This window comes from Furipterus horrens, unplaced genomic scaffold (genome assembly GCF_987537825.1).
Source record: "Furipterus horrens unplaced genomic scaffold, mFurHor1.1.pri manual_scaffold_10, whole genome shotgun sequence".
In the NCBI taxonomy this organism is placed as follows: Eukaryota; Metazoa; Chordata; class Mammalia; order Chiroptera; family Furipteridae; genus Furipterus; species Furipterus horrens.
Window position 1 is genome coordinate 77,642,711 of NW_028327180.1, and position 18,500 is coordinate 77,661,210.

Genomic DNA, 18,500 nt, shown 5'->3' on the forward strand with positions numbered 1-18,500 from the left:
CTCTGAGTCCTATTATTAGCATCTCCATTGTGCCTGCAAAGGTTTGGTGACTTGTCTTATTTAGGTCACTTGGCTAGTAATTCCTACAGGTAGAATCCTGCCCCTGGAGCCGGCCCTACCAGCCACCACAGCACCATGCAGACTGTGGAAGGAGCGTGGAGACTAACTTCTAACTTTACATCTAACCCAGTGGCAGCAGAGAGCTTAGAACACCAGCAAGTCAACTTCACCCCACTGGCCAGATGAAAAACCATGTCTCTCAAAATCACAGAGTGGAAGAACAGAGGAGCGATTGCTCGGGACTAGGGATAGAGTTGGGTGGGAGTGAAGGGGGGGAGATGGAGGGGATGGAGCTGTTCTGTAGCTCGATTGTATCTTTGTCAATATTTTTGTTGTGGTATTTTACTGTGGTTTTGCAAGATGTTGCCATTGTGGGAAACTGGGTTAAGTGCTCAGAATCCCAATTACAACACACACGCACACCTTCCGCAAACAAGGTCTGTCAGTGAGCCATTCCACCTAAGGAAGCAGTATTGATGGAAAGGAACAAAGCCTGAGGGCTCCGAAGTGGGAAAGCCATTCCTGGCTTGTGGCAGGATGGGAAGAGCACCTTCTTGGCTGGGGTTGACTTCTAAGAGCAAAGACCCAAACCAGAATCCTGCTCCTCAAAGAACGTCTTAGGAAGGGAACTATCTGGTTGTTACAGTGCAGAGAGAGTCACATCAGCTAACAACCTGCAAAAACACATTGCCAGTGGTGAACCCCAAAATTCGTGCGTGCGTGAGATATTTGTCTCATATCTTATATTCTGACTAAAGCCATGGTTGTTTTGAGTCACCTGAATCAGGTGTTTCTGTTAAAGACTGGAAGGCTCTGCAGGGAAGACGGGGCTGCCCTGGAGGCTGGTCCATCAGGCTAAGGCATTCCTCCAGCTGGCTGTTGCCTGCGGCAGCCTGTTTATGGCACAAACCAGCATCCAGACCACATACACAGTCCGCAGCTCTTCGTTCAGAACACAGCAGGGCCTGTTGGGCTACAGGAAACTCTAAAATGAGGACTGAGAGAGCCCACATGGGGACTCCCCACTCCCAGTCTTGGCACCCAGTCTGTTATGGGCGTCTCCCACAGTGACCCCGCCAGAAGCCAGCACTGGAATTGTCACAGACATCCCGATATGAAAACCTGCATATAAGACCCCAGGAAGCCACCACATAAGCTCCTGTGCTTTGTGCAACTGAAAAGACAGGCCTTGTGTGCATCACTGCCAGGCACCCCAGGAGAGGCCCTCCCTGACTGCTGGGCCTGCGGGCTGGTCTCTGTGGAGTGGCCGCCAGGAGGCCAGTGTCAGCCTTCCCTCCTTCCAGTCTTTCTCTTTCTATTTATGTGTGTCTCCTTTTCCTTCAGATCTCATTGGAAGACACTGTTTAGCCGTAGGTTTTATTAATTCCATCCCTATCACTGGGAACATCCAGAAGATGGATCGATATGTTCCTGAGGAGATCCACCACAGCCACCATCTAGTCTTCACAGGGGACTGAAACTCCTCCCCAGTGACCTGACACCAGCCCTCCAGAAACACACACCGCAGCACTAGGCACTGTGCCGTCTCTGTCCCATGTCACCTGTCCTCAGCCAGAGCTCCCCGCTCCCCAGCTGGTTTCGCATCCTTCCAGCATAGGACCTCCCGCCTTGTCTTCCTGCTTATTCTCTTGTCACAGCCCACTCGAATGTAAGTAAACGCAAGGGCAGGGATTTCCATCTGGCTTGTTCGTCACTCTTCTCAGAACATGGCCCCCCTGGTACGTAGTGTCAACTCAAATGACAGTTCTTGGAAGGCTAGCAATCTAGCACTGAGTCTCGGAGCTAAGGTTTGGTCCTGTTTCTCTGGCTTGTAGCTTTGCTCTTTGATCATAACTTACACGGCCCACTGGGCCCTTCTGGAGAAATTCCTCCTCTCTTTCTCCAGAGCCTGAAGACCTCATCTCTTCTCAGCCTATGCCCTCCCCATGTTCACCCCAGTTCATGGAACAGGAACAGACATGCAGCCAGAACAGACATGCAGCCCACGGCTAAGTTCATACAAGCTGGAGCCAGTCTGAAAGTCTGAAAGGAGGCAAGACATGTAGCCCTCATGCCAAGGGCGGATGAGAGATCATGGGTGAGAAATTCAAGGCTGAAACTTTCTGGAAAGGGCACCAAGGAGAGAAAGATCAAAACTCAGAGCTACACACCCAGGTCCCACAGAGCCTGGGGCAAGGGAAAATAATATCCCAACACTGTTCTCTGCACACACAAAGGACAAGGACGCTGACTGGGGGTTTTCTTTATCCCGTAGCTCATGCCCTGATTCTGGCTGTCATGCACCATAAAAGTATAAAAGAGTCTGCATTTCACAAACATTTGACTTTCACAAGTCTTCCGTTTCCCACAGCGAACACTGCTCCGTCAGCATTCTGAGAAATACCCTCGATCAAAGCTGGGTCTCAGTTTGGTCTCTACAATGAAAGAATCACCTAAAAGGAAGATCCATATGTTTGGATGTTGGCTGCAAACTTGAACTAGCCCTCGTCACTTGCTCAATGTAGCTTTGCTTAGACTGAATAATGACAGAAATCAATAGCAGAACTGGTCAACAGAAGGGAAGTGGATGATCTCAGCCTCACCTTTGCAATATTCTCCATCTGAAATGGGCATCTCCCAGTAAAATGAATCCACACGCCCCACGAGGAGGGTATGCTGGAGCCTCGGGGAGGGTGGAGCCTCAGAGAGGGCGAAGCCTCTGGGAGGGTGGAGCCTCTGGGAGGGCGGAGCTTCCAGGAGGGCGGAGCCTCAGGGAGGGCGGAGCGTGGACGTGTGTCTGAAGGACCCCGACATGGAGGATGTCTGGCCTGGCTAGGGCTGCTGCAACAAAGTGCCACAAACTGGGTGGCTTAAAATGACAGAAATTTATTGTCGCACTATTCTGGAGGCTGAAAGTCTGAAATCACGGTGTTCCCTCTGAAATCTGTAGGGAAATCCTTCCTGCTTCTTGCTAACTTCTGGTGGTTTGCTGGTAATAACCATCTTTGGCGTTCCTTGGTTCAAAGCTGCCTAACTCCAATCTCTGTCTTTGTCTTTGTTGGCACGTGGCTTTCTCCCCTGTGTGTCTCTTTTCTCTTCTAGGGGCCCACCCTACTCCAGTATAACCTCATCACAATTTATCTAACTCCATCTACAACAACCCCATTTCCAAATATGATCACATACTGAGGTACTGGATTTCAACGTATCTGTTTTGGAGGAAACACCATACAACCCATAACAGAAAGGGGACACCCTCAGAACTAGAGGATGGTGGCCCAGGGTTTCCACGACTGGCAAGGCCCAGTGTCCTGGCAGTATAGCAGGAAGATGGCCAACCTCTGAAACAGCTATGGGGGGGTGGGGGGCAGGGCCCAGTACCCAGTACCCTTGGCCTCAGCAACAATCTGATGCCCAGCTGGGCACAGAAGGAACAATGCTGCCTGACCCAGAGTCCATGGGCTTGAACAAGGTGGCCAGTGTGGTCCCAAGGGCTTTCACAGCCCAGGGAAGCAGGTAGACAGGGCAAGAGCCCCAATGTGACCCAGATCAAATCCCCCAACACCAGGCTCCAGCATTAAAGTCAAGATTATTTTGATTTAGGAAATATTAGTGTAAACGCAATTCTTAAACCCAGCTAACACAGTGCTTGCACATTCATAGTGCATTTTCAAGTTTATAGACTATACGTATATTCCTTCACCTATAGACATGCTCATTTCCATGCACTGTGCAGACCAGCCCTCGGGACACAGAACACGTGTGTCAACGTGGCAAACGAGGTCAATAATGACAGAAAGAGGCCAAACGTGGATGTTGACAGGAAATAACGGTAAACCCGGAGAAAACAGAGTTGGTCCAGATCCCCTCCCCTCCAAGTCCTTGCAAAAAAAAAAAAAAATTAATAAAATAAAACTCTGAATCTGATCCCGGAGCAATAATAGAACACCCGTGCCAAACTTCACAGCCGTGGGAAGGATGTAGGAGGCCGTGCAATCTGTGGACAGCATTTCTCGGCTGAAATTCTTGAACACTTATAAAGTTCAGGCCAGAATGCTCTGGAAACCAAGTCCTGTGGAAAATGTAAACTTTATGAATCACACATGTAGCCACAAAGGCAGCTCTGCAGCTCCGAGTCAAAAGATTTGCACCGAAATCTGTCCCCGTGCTGAAGACCACCAGGGCTGATGTGGAGCATACCTTGGGTGGAGACAGGATCAAGAACTCACTCAGCTTTGTGGGGTTTTCTTGACAAACTCCTGAAAATATGAAAATATAAGTGGAGATCTGTGATAGACTAAGGGCCCACTTCCCTTTGCCCGAGGGCGTGTCCTGGAGAAGGGGCACACACAGGGGAAATGTACCCTTTCCCGGCTACTTACCCTCTTCATTCTTCCCTTTCCCCACCGGTGAGGCAGGGATCATAATAGAACTTACTTCAAGGGGTAGCTGTGAATGGAGTTAATATATGTGAAGATTTAAGAAAGTGCCTGACCCATCAGAACAGCCAATATAAATCCTCACCTGCAGTAAGCATGCCAGCTAAGCTGAGGTTTCAGGGTCTCTCCCCTAAGTTACATCTTTTCCAGCATGCCTCCTAAATTTTCATATTTTACTTTATAGATCTCAGGCTTCCTTCCCACTTTGTCTCCCGACAACCTGGAGAGCTTCCCGCTCACTGTCACAAGATCTAAGGACAGGAAAGGCCTTCCTTGGTCCCTGAGCTTCCACCCCTGCCCCAAGGCAGAGCTCTGTTCACACTGACTCCGACAGATGGTTGTCGTTTCCAGACAGGAAATATTTATCGAGCATTTACTCTGAGCCAAGCCCTGTGCTCGGTGCTGCGAGGAACACAGACAGGAGTGGGGCTGGCTGAGCTCCCACGGTCTCCGTGACAGAACTGGAGACTCAGACAGGACTGGATGCTGCAGTCTGGACACAGAGTCTCTTCTCTGGAAAAGCTTCATTTTTTACTCTTAAGGTAATCTCCTTTACTGATTGTAGATGTTAACTACATCTAGATTAGTATCAGATTAAATAAGTAGCTACTGCAGCATAGCCAAGTCGGCACATAAAATTAATCATCACACACAGGTTCCTTTGTCCTTGCTCTCCCCACTTCATGTCTGGCTTTTCCTCTTGACCCCCAGCTCTGCGGCCTATAGCATCTTCAATTCCACCCTGAGATGTAGAGAAAATAGCTTTGCATTGACAACTTCACCAGCTTCCACAATTATGTTTGCTCTTCATCCCCCAGACAAACCTTTCATTCCGTTTCACACCTAATGGAGGAACTTTGTACCTTGTCTTCCCATGCAATTTCTTCAATTTCTGTGTCCTTGGGTACCATCCACAGAACTCAGGCAGGTGCCACACCTCTGCACCTGCTTCGGAGTGGTCTGGGAGGATGTCAGGAAGACTGTTCATGTACAGGTGCCTTGCTGGTCGAATTCCTCTGTGACACTGCTAGAGAAGATACCAGGGGAAGATGCCGGCCACGAGGCACTTCTGGCTGCAGCCTGCATACAGGAACCAGGTACCCAAGAAGCCAACCTCTGTAGGGCTGAGTGCTGCAGCAAGTGCACTCTTCAGAGCCTGCCAAGTGAGACACCCTGGAACCAGGAAGAGGAAACTTCTTCCGCCTCCATGTCCCTTCAGGGTTCTCTAGTGATCAGACTCACCGTTATGCCAGTTGGCAAAGAAAAACATTTGCAAAGCCCATGCCTATCTCCATTCTGACAGAGCGGCATAGAAGGCGAATTTGGAGCTGAGCAGCAATATATTTAATAACTAGCACACTCCACTCCTGTGGCCACTCGGTTTCCATATGCACTTTCATACACATTTGAACTTCTATTTGACAATGAAACAAGGCTATATTTCCACCTAATAAGATATGGCTTTCCTCCTTCTAAGTGAAGGATTTCTCACACTATTCCAAATGAAGAGTCACATAGTCTTAACAATCGTATCTATCACTGTAGCTTTATTAATTACTCCTCAAATCCATCACACACCCAGTGAATAATCTGGTACCTAAAGACTAAATGTAAAGTTAACTTCCAACAACAGTATAGAAAATAAAAATGTGAAGGAGAATTAATTAGCATGTGTAAATAAGCACATACATAAAATAAATGAGAGAAATATGCAAAGCTAGCACACTCCTCTCTTCTGTAATTGGTCTTGAGGTCACAATGGAAATCAATGGCTTCCTTCCTCCACCACCCGCTCTGTGCTGCCCGTGCTCAGTCAGGACCTCAGCTAGCTGGAGCTCTTCACCTGGTGAAGGGACCGAAAGCATCGATCCTGAAGAGTCGGACTCGTCATCACCTGCCTGCTTTTTCGTTGCTGTAGTTTGCAACATGCCTATATTACTGGGCATGGAAGTGCTCAGGGGTACACCAGAGTCCCCTAGGGCCCAGAAATATCTTCCTTTCCTCCACTGTGAGCTGCAACCCAATTAATTACCTTTGGTAATCAGGCTCAATCACTCCAGCCAGCAGAGTAACTTCTTTTTGTTGATTTAGTGGCATAAAAAGCCCAAGTGGCAAGGTCTCATCTTTCACTTAATGAAACCACAGTTGTAGCCCCTGACTGAAGGGATCTCCACTCGGGAACTGAAACCTACAAACCAACAGAGTTCAAGGATACCGGGATAGGGGGCAAACGTTCTGAGCATGAATTATTGTGCATAATAGGAAGAGATGCAACTCCTACTTATACCCCTTGACTCCCAGACGCACATATTCTGGCTGTGGGGAGACAGCGCCATGTTATGGTTTTTTATATAAAGCATATATCATGTACTGTAAGACCGAACCCTATCCTTTCCGGATGTTGTCCCACAAAAGGTGCTGCAACTGAGTCTTTCTCCCATGTCCCTGCGATGTCCTCTATTGACAAGGCTCAGCATCATGCCTGCTGGCAGAGGAGAAATAGTTACAGAGCCCACCTCCATTTTCACAGAGCAAGTCTGGAGCTGAATGATAATAAACTGATAAGTGGTGTGGGGGGCTGCAGTGCTAGAAGATGGGGTCAGAGAGGGAGGCAGAGAGCAGCCCACCACCTGACATTATTCTTTGTATAAACTGAGTGGACATAGCTCTTCAGCGGGAGAGAGGGCTGGAGCAATCAGGAAGGACTGCCTGTGGGAGGCAGACTGTAAGGTGATGGGTTCAGCCCAAGGGGTAGGGGCTGGCTGAGTGTTCTCAGTTCTGTTTAATCCTAAGCAGAGCACCGTAACAAAGCAACTCCTGTGGGTCTGACACTGAACTGAGCACCTTCTCTCGCTTCCCCAGAACCTGATCAGGGCCAGGCTAATAGCAGGTGCTTAATAACAACCAATTTCTTTGACCAGAAGAGTTTTCCAGCTACATTCCCTCAGAATGTGGCTGCACTTGAGACCCGGGGTCATCCTTCGCCCTGGAGCCTTTCTTCTCCAAGGCAGCAGCCTCCCAGCACCCCACGCTTCCTGAGGACTCACGCGTGTCTGGAGGGTCCTTCCACCCCATGGGAAGCAATCATTCTCCCCGCAGCTCTGAGCTCTTGGATGCTGGAAAAGTCCCTCCATCCTCATGACTTAGTGAGCTTGGTGTATGGTGATGGAGAGGGAAAGTGGGGAGGGACAGGAGAAGAGGTGCTTGACATATCTTGGTGCTGGTTCACAATTCTGGTTTCTCTGACCTTTATTCTTTGAAGTCAGGCTTTTAGACAGAGAAACAAGAGAAGCAGACAGGCCTCTGGGGCCTCGGGGACACTGGGTTGAGGAAAAGAGTAATATCTCCAAGTGATGGTCTTGATTTCATAAACTTCTCAGTTCAGGGCTCACAAAGTGAAAAGTGTCTTGGACAAAGGACATTCTAAGAGATCTATAGCCTTCTCCAAGGCTCCTGAGACCCTGCGTGAACTGCTTATAAATGCTCTCTTGTTTTCCTATCCCTTTGATTCTCTGTTTGGTTCACCCCTCCCCTCCTCCAAAGAAGTCAGATCACACACGTGCCAAGTCTCTGCCTACATGGCCAGTTGTCCTCGAAGCCTGACCTCCAGAGGAGGAGCTGGGTGCGGCCCCAGGAGCTCACCGTCCTACCCAGGGGCAGAGGAACTGGGCAGCAGTTGATGAAGGTCTGTGGTCCTGCTTCTCAAACCCAAATGAGCATAGGAATCACCTTGGGATCTTAAAATGCAGATCCTGATTCCGAAGGTTTAGGGAAGGTCCAGGGACTCCGCATTTCTACCAAATCCAAGTAATGCCAAAGCTGTCAGAGCATGGACCACACTTTGGGTAGCAAGGGTCTAGTGTGTGGCTTCGACAACCAAGTGGACACAGGAACTCACACGTTCAGAGGACAAAGGCCTAGAAAGGTCTAGGAAGTTGGACAAAGCTTCACAGAGTTGCTGGTACTAGAGCTGGGTCTCAGTACCCAGAGGTTTGGGAGGGTGGTTAGGGGGTGCACCTAGCAGTCTGCAAAGGAGGCAGCACCCTCGTTTCCTCCTGCTACAACCACTCTTCACTTGGGCCTGCGTTCTGACCCATCCACACACCCCTCCTGGTCAGCAGACTCAAGTTCCAGGAGTTGGATTCAGGGGGTGTGTTACACGATCAAGTTCCTCTCCCCTCTCTGGTTCCTTCGCTGACTCCTGAGGGCAGGAGAAGGATGCTTCAGGGGAACTCCTGCCTACTCTGTGCTCAAGCAATCATGGGCCACCTGGAACAATGGGAATACAGGAAATATGAGTCATCACAAGAGAAGAACTCACGGTGAAAGTAGCCTCTGACAATGACTGGTGGGGGGAGTGGGGGGAGGCAGGAAAGGGTCCCTGAATTCACTCTATGTCTGAATGAGTTCTGGGGAGCCATGATTTTCAGCTTCTTAGTCAAGAGTCTGGCATTTAGCTGCATGGACGTCGTGCTCAGCTGAGTGGGCAAGGCTCGTCCACTCGCAGGATGCTGACCAGTACACACAACCAGTTCTCTTTTCACTCTGCCCACCCAACCATCTACCTCGCAAACCGCCCCCCACACACACACACTCAGGATGCACAGCCATGAGAACCCAACATGGGCATCCTTGATGCCCGCAGACCCTACTCATTCAACACCCCCTGCACCCCAGCCCAGCCCAGCCCTTTCTGGCTTTAGAGCCTCAGCCTCAAGCTGTTGTGTCTGCTGCCGATTCCCTGCCTCCACTGGCTCCTCCTCACCCTTCAAGTCTCATTAAAGTCACCTCTGCAGAGAGGTCTTCTATGACCAGTGTGCCTGAGTCAGCCCTCCATCATTTTCAGGGTCCCTGTCTGCCACTTGTCACCTGTCCCTCATCTGTGGGTCACCTGCTTAGGTTCTTCCTTCTGCTGGGCTCCAGCTGCCATCAGGTCAGGCACCAGCACTGCGCCTCTCAGACAGGCCACAAACACCCAGGGAAGGAAAGAATGGTGCCGTGTGGGTTCATGTCCCTCTCCCGAGACTTCCCCAGTCAATTGACACCAGGTTGACCATTTACAGCAATTTCTTTTTAAGTCTGTGCTGTTGCCACAGAACTCTTTCTCTGTCTTAAAGCCATCTAATCCCAGGAACCTGAAGGGCCTCCACCTAGTGGCTCCTGGGGCTGTGCTGGTTGCCAGATGCCCAGGGTGAGGGCCAGTCACGGGCCAGAGCTTGGCCCCATTCCCTCAGCTCCATTTCCCCCCAAACTGGTTAGCTGGGGCCTTGCCGCCCAGCTGTTTGGGACTGAGAAGAATTCAAAGCTGGCCACAGGGAGTCCACAGGACTCTCTCCAAGGGGAGCTAGGGGTCCAGTCTGCAAACTCCACGCCTTTGCTTCTGGGAGAGAGCTGGGGATGGCAGAGGAGGAGTCCAGACTGCTGCTCTGCCCCGCTCTGGGGAACCACAAGGAGTCCTCCAGGCCCCAGCGCCTCAGCCCCTGGCAGCCCAGGTCCTGCCTTTGCGTCCTCCTCCCTGGCTCCCACTGCAGTCCTCGCCCACGGGCACCAGCAGAAAGGGGCTCCTGAGGAGTGTTTCCATCCTCTCCATTTTGCCTGTATTCAGACTTACTGAAAAACACACCTTAAACATTTATAAGCTGTCATAGGCGCTCGTGGATTTCAGATAAACTTCCCTATAAACCAGTCAACTTCAGAGTCTCTATCCCCCCAAGAATCATAAACCCTCAAAGCTGGTCAGCCCTTCAAGATCCCAACGTCCTTGTTCTATGGGTGGAGACACCAAGGCCCTGGGACGGCAGGGACCTACCCAAGCTCACAGGGCCTTTGGTGGCATATCTGGGGCCCGGGCATAGGACTCTTACCTCTGGGGCCCTGCATCCCCCTCCCATATGGGGAAAATCTGAGCCCACCCCCATGCTGCCTCCCAGGCATGTGGTTCTAGTTTTAAAGAGAACAAACTGATTTGAGGTTTCAAAATATTAATATGCTAGGGTTTGGAGGAGGAATGTGCATTAAGTGCACATTCTTGGCCATCGGCCATCCCCAGCACCGAGCAGGCTGGCTGCCCGAGGTGAGGGCCCTTGGACTTAGTGCCGTGGCATCTGCTGCATGGCCCTGGAAACTCCCCATCTTCAGCTTGGTTCTACATAAGAATGCCAGGCTTGTGCCCTGGCCGGTGTGGCTCAGTTGGTGGGAGCGTTCTCCCATAAACTGAAAGGTTGTGGGTTTGATTCCCGGTCAGGGCACATGCCTAGGTTGTGGGTTCGGTGCTCAGTCGAGGCATGTACAGGAGGCAACCAATTGATGCATCGCTCTTACACCAATGTTTCTCTCTCTCCCTACCTCTCTCTAAAAAGCAATGAAAAAAATAAATGTCCTCAGATGAAGATTTAAAAACATTATTAAAACAAAACAAAACAAGTGCCAGGCCTGAGAGGCAGACCTGAGCGTGGCGCTGAGAGAGGACGTCAAGGACCTGCCTTCTCCAGCCAGCATGTGGCTGAGTGTCAAACTCCCCACCAACGGGGGCTGGGGTCCACCACTCTCCATAAATGCCTCAGGGGGTCCAGAAATGCATATCCCTGCTGAGGTGCCTCATCCCAGGCTGGTGACCATCTCTGAGAGCCCTCAGAATCCTCACAGGACATGAAGCCACAGAGGAAGGGTCTACATGAGGCCAGGAGATGTGGCCGTGAGGGCTCTGAGCCCTTTGGGCCACCACCCACTCATCATCACCCCCACAAGCCCCGACAGGAAATTGCGCAAAGCTCTGTCTAAACCTCTCCAGTGGGACTTCCTTGAGGGGCTCCCCAGGCCAAGGCCTATGCACCAAGGAGTCAGGTTTCAGCAAAAGCTGTGGGTGGCAGTTCCCGTCACAGGGCCTGCTTTGCAGAATGCACTGGACCCCGTGCTAGCTTGGCATGGGATAGGGGGCCAAGGCTGGCCCGGAGCCTCTGGAAGAGAGGAGGTGACTGACCCCTTGCCAGCCGTGGGCTCAATGCAAAGACTTCATGATCCCCACCCCTACCCCTGTGCCCCAAGGCCCAGAAGGTCTGCTCTGTACATATCCTAGGCTCTGCTCTCCACAAGCTCGGCGAGGGGTGAGGATTGGTGGAGCGCCAAGGACTGACAATTTGGGCCCTAATGTTCTCCCCAAAGCACAGAGATTCTAAGCAAGATGCTGTTAGAGCGAAGTCATTGATTGCATTCCCAAACTGGTTGTTCCTGGCTCTGCGGGTGACTGTGCCGAGCTTGAGAAAGAGAGGGGGTGCTGCTGCTAATCTCAGGGGCCAACAGACCAACAGCAGAAGCCTAATAAAAATAAGTTTAAATGCGATGTAGTGCCCTGGATCGGGTCATGAAACAGAAAGGGCATCGGTAGGACCAGGTGGGCACTGGAAATATCAGGGGGCCACTTGGTAAAGTACTTGATTGCCTAACCACTATGCTGCACAGACTGCCCTGGCTGGTTTAGCTCTGCCCTGGCTGGTTTAGCTCAGTGGATTGAGCGTCGGCCTGCGAGCTAAGTGTCGCTGGTTCGATCTTCCAGTCAGGGTACATCAGAGAAGGAAAACTCTGACTCCAAAAAACCTCCGCTGCCTTGCGGCATACCTCTTCAGGGGAAAGGCTAAGGGAGTAAACCCCGACAGAAAATCCGGAGCCGGAGTCCCTAAGGCAGTTTGACGTTGTAGTCAACACCGGCAACTCCTGCGGCGCACCTGAACCCAAGCTGTATCGACTCCGTCTTTCCCTTGGACCCTTCAGCTGCGAAGAGAGGGGGGGTCTGCTGCATGGGCAACAGCAGACCCTCCATATTACCCTGCCCAGGCTCTGTAGCTTCAGCGTCATCGCAAGATGTCGATTCAACACAGGAGGAGACAGATACCATGTCACTCCCGAGTCGGACTGCACAGCCATTCTTGGCGGTGCAGATAGACTCTGAAGAAGCTACACCATCGTCTCTCGAGACGGACGGCTGCCGACGGATGCTGCACAGCTGTAGCGGATACAAATACTACAGAATGTAAGCTGTAGTAAAAAAACACATTAGATAACTTCTTAATTATCAAATACTAACAAATGCATGCACTGACTGAGAAAAAAGGACGGTGGTAGAAAAACTAGTAGACTCCAAATAAAATCTTGAGTTTAGTTAATAGTAATGTGTTGGTGTGCTTTCTTAAGTCTTGATAATTGTACCGTGATTATATAAGAGGTTAACATGAGGGGGAAGTGCATGAGGGTTATATGGGAACTCTCTGCACTATCTGTGCAACTGCTCTGTAAATCTAAAATTATTCCAAAATAAAATATTTACATTAAAAAATAACCGCTGATTGTGCAATCACTGTGTGTCCATCACAGGACTGCCTGCTTCCCATGCATTATATCATTTTAATCCTCCCAAAACTTTATGGGGGCTGCAATTATCATCTCCATTTTATAGCCAGAGCTGCAGACAGCCTGAGTCTAGGCAGGCAGCAGGCGCAGAGACCAGGCAGCCACCTGTACAACCCCGTGTATAGAAGGACAGTTGGATTAACCTGCTAAGGAAACCCAAATCCCAGGAAACGTGAGTGACTTGCCATAAGGCCCCTGGCCGAGCCTTCTGAACTCCGTCCACAGCCCATCAGAGAGCCGCCCCTCCCTGAAGCCTGCAAACCCCTCCGCGGGGAAATTAAATTCCTTCCCACTCCCTCCTCATGGGCCTTGGAATGTAGTCCTCAGAAGCTGACTGAGGGAAAATTCTTTCTTCCTTCTTTATTCAAGATTTTTATTTTCAAGATGCAAACAACTTCCTGGTGTCTTCTTTTACACAAACAGAAAAGCTGCAGAGACTCTCAAGTGCCCAGTTAAGCCTGAGGCCCTCGGTCCATCTCACTGCCTGACTGTGCCCATGGGTGCGCTCAAAGCCCTTGCCCTCCTTGCCCTTCCCTTAACCTTGAACTTTACTGCCAGGAATGGCTGTTCAAGTCACAACATGAAGGGGAAGGAGAAGTTCAAGCCCTCTCCCCACCCAGCCTGTTAGCCAACATGGGCAGAGAACAGGTCACCATCCTGGGGTGTTGTTCCTTCTTTTGTATCCGTGCTCTGCCTAGTGCTGGAAGTATAACTTCATAGCAGCTACTGGTCAAAGAGGAGTGGCTGAAGAACAGACAAGCCCTGGGCGGGAAGAAGGGGGTTTCCTTGTGGGGCCCTCAATTTCAGTCGTGAGCAAGGGAGACCAGGCTGGCCTGTCTTTCCTAAAAACACTTCTCTCAGAAGAGTTATGGTCACAGACAAACCTGACAGAACTCAGGTGACTTGGGGCAACGGTGTCATAGCAACCCAGCATGAATTTGAACTCAACCTATGTGTCAGACTTTGCTCTTAGCAGCTGAATCAACCTCATTAGGAAAAGTTCCCCATCTCATCCGCAAGGTTTTAACCACTTCCTAGTGGTGACTCCAGTGAGCAAGGCCACAGCTGAGATGCTGATGGTCGCTTGGGGGTATTTCAGGCTCAGTGAATAATTACGTGAACAAAATAACACAACGTGGTTGCCAACAGCTATTAGACCTGTGAAAAATAACAGTGGAAAACGCAGTTGACTGGCTATCAAAGGGCCCTTACGGAAAGGAGGAAACCAGCTGTGGCTCAACATCTGCAAACTCAAAACCCAACGCGAGGAAACAAACCACCAAAGGGAAAACTGTCCACAAGTGCTTACCCACGGAATTACACCAAGGCTCCTGTATGCCATTTAACTGGCCGAGAGTTGGTGTTATTCCAAACTGACGTGCACCGGAGCGGTGCAGAGGAGGCCTTGTGGAGACCTTGGCGGCTGTCGAATGGTGTCTGTCAAGAGACAGGGAAGGTCCTCCCAAGTGCCTTCAAGTACACGTCATTCGCTTTCAGAGGCTGCACTGTGGGAGCGAGTGCCTCACTGAGTGTATTCCCAGGCCTTTCTGTCAACAGTTATGGCAACCAAAGGCCCAAGGGTAACGCACCTCCCTGCAGGTAAAATCAGCACTAGGTGGCAGCCTCCCTGGGCATGCTGGCCTCCCAGGAGTGAGGATGAGCAGGAAAATGATCTTCATTTCATTCTCTAATCTCCTGGGAAATGCCCCATGTGCTTGGCAAAGAGCATGGCCTTGGAATTGCTTAGACCTGGGTCTGACTCATAGCTCTATCACTCATTAGCTGGGTGGCCTAGAGGCGGTGACTTAATCTCTCTGAGATTTAGTGTCCTCTGCTTTGCAGGGCCACGGTAAAGACCAGAGATAACGGATACAGAGCCACCAGCACGGTAGCAGCTACACAGATGCTCAGAAGAAGTGCTGGCTTTTTCATGACTGTTAAAAGGTGGCACTGTCCCACGCAGGCTAACCACCTGCGTTCCTGGAGTTTATCAGGTGTCTCCACCAACACCAAATCCTCACTATCTGCTTCACAGAGTTAGAACCCCAGAATCTCAGCTGTCATAGTCATCTTCCACCACCTTCTCTCCAAAACGCCAGGTTCCTACCACACCAGACTTCTAGACATGCCCTGACACTGTGACAACTTTGCTAAGGCTGGCCCTCTGCTGGGAATTGTTTTTTCTCCCCATCTGCACTTGTTAAGATTCCATCAGTCCTCCAAAGTCTGTCCCAGGAGTGGTTTCTGAAGAGCCTTCTTCAATCTCTTTATCAGAACAACCACCTTGGCCCTCCAAAGCACAGAGATATGTGTACTACCAACTGCTTATCATAAAAGCTAGATTAGAGCATCTCTTTTCTCTAAGATCAGTCCTCTGGCTCTAGGAAAGTGAGATCTCTTCCATTTACTGGTGGGTGGTTTTAGCCACGTTACCTAACTCTCTATGCCCTGGTTTCCTCATCTGTAAAACGGGATGATAATCATAGTGTCAAACACACAGAGCCGTTGGGAGCATTAAATACAGGTACGCAGGTGAAGGGGCCTGGCATATGTTAGTCCAGCAGATGTTAGTTGCTGTTCTGAGAACTTGTGTCCAGAAACTGGGGTGCTGGTTTACTAGCCTGGAAGCTCCCCAAGGTCAAGAACTTGATCGTCCCCACAGAAAGAACATGGCTCCTAGCATGAGCAGATGATCTGTAAATATTGGCTGAATAGGATTGGACTCCTCCCTGAGGAGTGTTAATTCTTCATAGGCTGAGAGCATGTCTGTCCTGACCTCGCTGAACAGTGCTGAGTAGGAACAGAGGATAAGTCAGCCTTCACCGTCCTGCAGGAGAGCGCGGCCCACGGGAGACAGGTTATAATGGGCGGCACCCTTCTCTGCAGTAACAGGCCACATCAGCTCTGCCTCAGCTCTGAAGGCTCTCTCTAGTCTCCCCTCTGCCTTCTAAGCCAGGAAGAATCCTTCTTGTCCCATGCCCACTCCTTGAAGGTTCTTCACGTAGGAGCAGCTGAGTAATATTCTTAGTTGATCACCATAGAAGGGACTAGAAGCTCAGCTTGGTCACCTCTTCAAGGGCCTCCATGTTTAGTCCCACACTGGGCAGGGCCACCAGTGCACGAGGAGCTGGGCTTCCTTCTCACGGAGTCTACGGCTGTTGTCTGCTCTCCCCACCACGTATCACGAAATAATGCAGAGGCAGAACTGAGCAGCTGTGGCTGTAAAAAGAACCTGCTGCGGAACAACACATTATGTCCAGCGAGAATGTGCCACAGGCTGGGTGCTGGGGCAGCTAACACACGTTGTGGGAGATGAGCCCATTCAGTGCACCCCAGACTGTTCTCTGTCTGCTTCCCTGCCTGTGTATGTGTGTTCAGGACAAGCTGTGCAGTCCCATCTAGCTTCCTCTGGCCTGCGTCCCCTCCCTTGGAGCCTATAGAGGTCATAGGTAATGTGCTCAGTTCTGCGGATGCCATCTGGTCCCCCTGCTCTTTTCTCTCTACTACTGAGCAGGTGCCCATCAGATGCCACATTGGAATCATCAGGACCTGCCAACAGTTTTCGTCCCATCCTCAGTCCCCCTCACTATGGGTTTCTATGAGACTGCAGCCAGTTTGGCCAAACCACTCTTGCACAAGTGTTGTTTTGTAAGATTAGCGCGGAATCCAACACAGTATTTCTCTTGGGTTTCTCCTCCAAGCCAACAGAGAAAGAGCTATTTCCGAAAAAAATAACGCATTATTAAACCAATGAATAAGAGCCAAGAAAACAATGTAGCCAGCATATTTATTGCAAACAGTTTGCTTAGAACGCAAGCTGCAAACATATCTAATCCTGCCAGGCCCTTTGAGGAACCGTGCTGAAGACCTCTCATGGCCAGCAGAGCCAAGAAAACCACCCTGAGTGCTCTGGGCCCTGCTCGCCGGTCAGGGGCTCCCTAACACTGGCACCCCTGGGTTTCTGCCAAATCAGGAGGATTTGCTCCATGCCAAAGGCTCACTCTCAGCCCCTCCTCAAAAGCAGCACTCCGTCATTCCGTGTCTTTGTCTGGAGAGTGGCCATCGGGCCACATCCAGCAGCACCATCCAAGAAGCTTCCCTCTAAACCAAGGCAACTTTGCCGTGAGAAGAAAAGCACAAGCCCCTGCCCGCCACCCCCGCCCGCCTACCACTTCACCCACGCTGGGACTGCCTCCATTACTGGATGTCAGAACAGGCCCCCAAGTGTGTGAAGGTCCAAATCAATTTGATTTATGAAAATAAAGCAAACTTTCCAGCAGGTTTGGCACCTCCTGAAGCCCGGGAGAAACACTTTAATTATACTGCCTCTGCTCATTAAATAGATAAGATCTTAGCAGAGACAAGCATGTTTTCTCTTAAAAAAAAAAAAAAAAAGTAAATCCATCTGGCTCCATGTTTTATAGTTATCCATAGCCCGAGGCCGTGTGAAATGCCCAGAGTTTTTATCTTCCCAGATCTGAGGGTGGAACAGAAGCCAGACGTCTACACAAGTGCTCTGGGCTAGCGGCACGCTGAAGCCGTGATGTATTGGAGCATTCCTGCCTTCACAGAGCCCCGGAGCCAAACACTGCACATAGACTAGATGAGGTGCCAACACGTAAAGAGCCAAGAAAGACACAGCCCTGTAGTTTATCACAGAAATGCTTCCTCTTGAGCAATCAACGGAAAGAAGATTCATACTCTCAGTGGTTCAGCTGACCCCTCTCCCAGACCAGAAGGGACCAGGGCTCTCTGGGCACAAGCCTCCAAACGGCCTAGTGCTCCTCAACGAGGTTACCACAAATACTGACTAGAGGATCAGTTATTATTAATGAAAACTTACTGTGCAGGCAATAGAGTTCCAACACCCATCAGGAGCCTATCACATTGTTCAAATGAGAGTCTCCTGGGGGAAATATTATTTTCTACTGAATCTCCACCCAGCCGAAGTCCCACTGACCCCTCACCACAATCAAGACTCAGAGAAAGAGCAACTAGGTGAAACTTATTAGAAGAGATTGTTTATGAAGATACCCTCAGACCTTGGACCTCTTTTCTTACTCTATCCTTATTCCTTAGGAGATTTCATTCACCCAAATGTTTTAAATATCTTATAAAGTCTTTTTCTATATTTCTATCTCCAGACTAGGCCTCTTCCTCAAACCCTAGATTTTAAGTTCATCTCAAACTTAACGTTGTAAACCAAACTTCTGATCAATTGACTTTGTATGTTGACCTTGTATCATCCTGTGATGTTGCTATATTTATTAATAGTAGTATTTTTTTCTGTAGATTTTTAAAAGACTTATTTTTTGAGAGAGGAGAAGAGAGGAAGAGAAACAGCAATTGGTTGCCTCTCGCACACCTCCCAACTGGGGACCTGGCCTGCAACTCAACCATATGCCCGGACAGGGAATTGAACGGTGACCTTTTGGTTTAGGGGATGACAACCAACCCATTGAGCCACACCAGTAAAGGCTTTTTCAGATTCTTCAGGGTTTTCTACAAACAAAATTATGTTGCCTGCAAATAAAGATAGTTCTATTTCTTTCTTTTTCATTTATATGCCTTTAATTTCTTTTTCTTGCTTTATCTTAC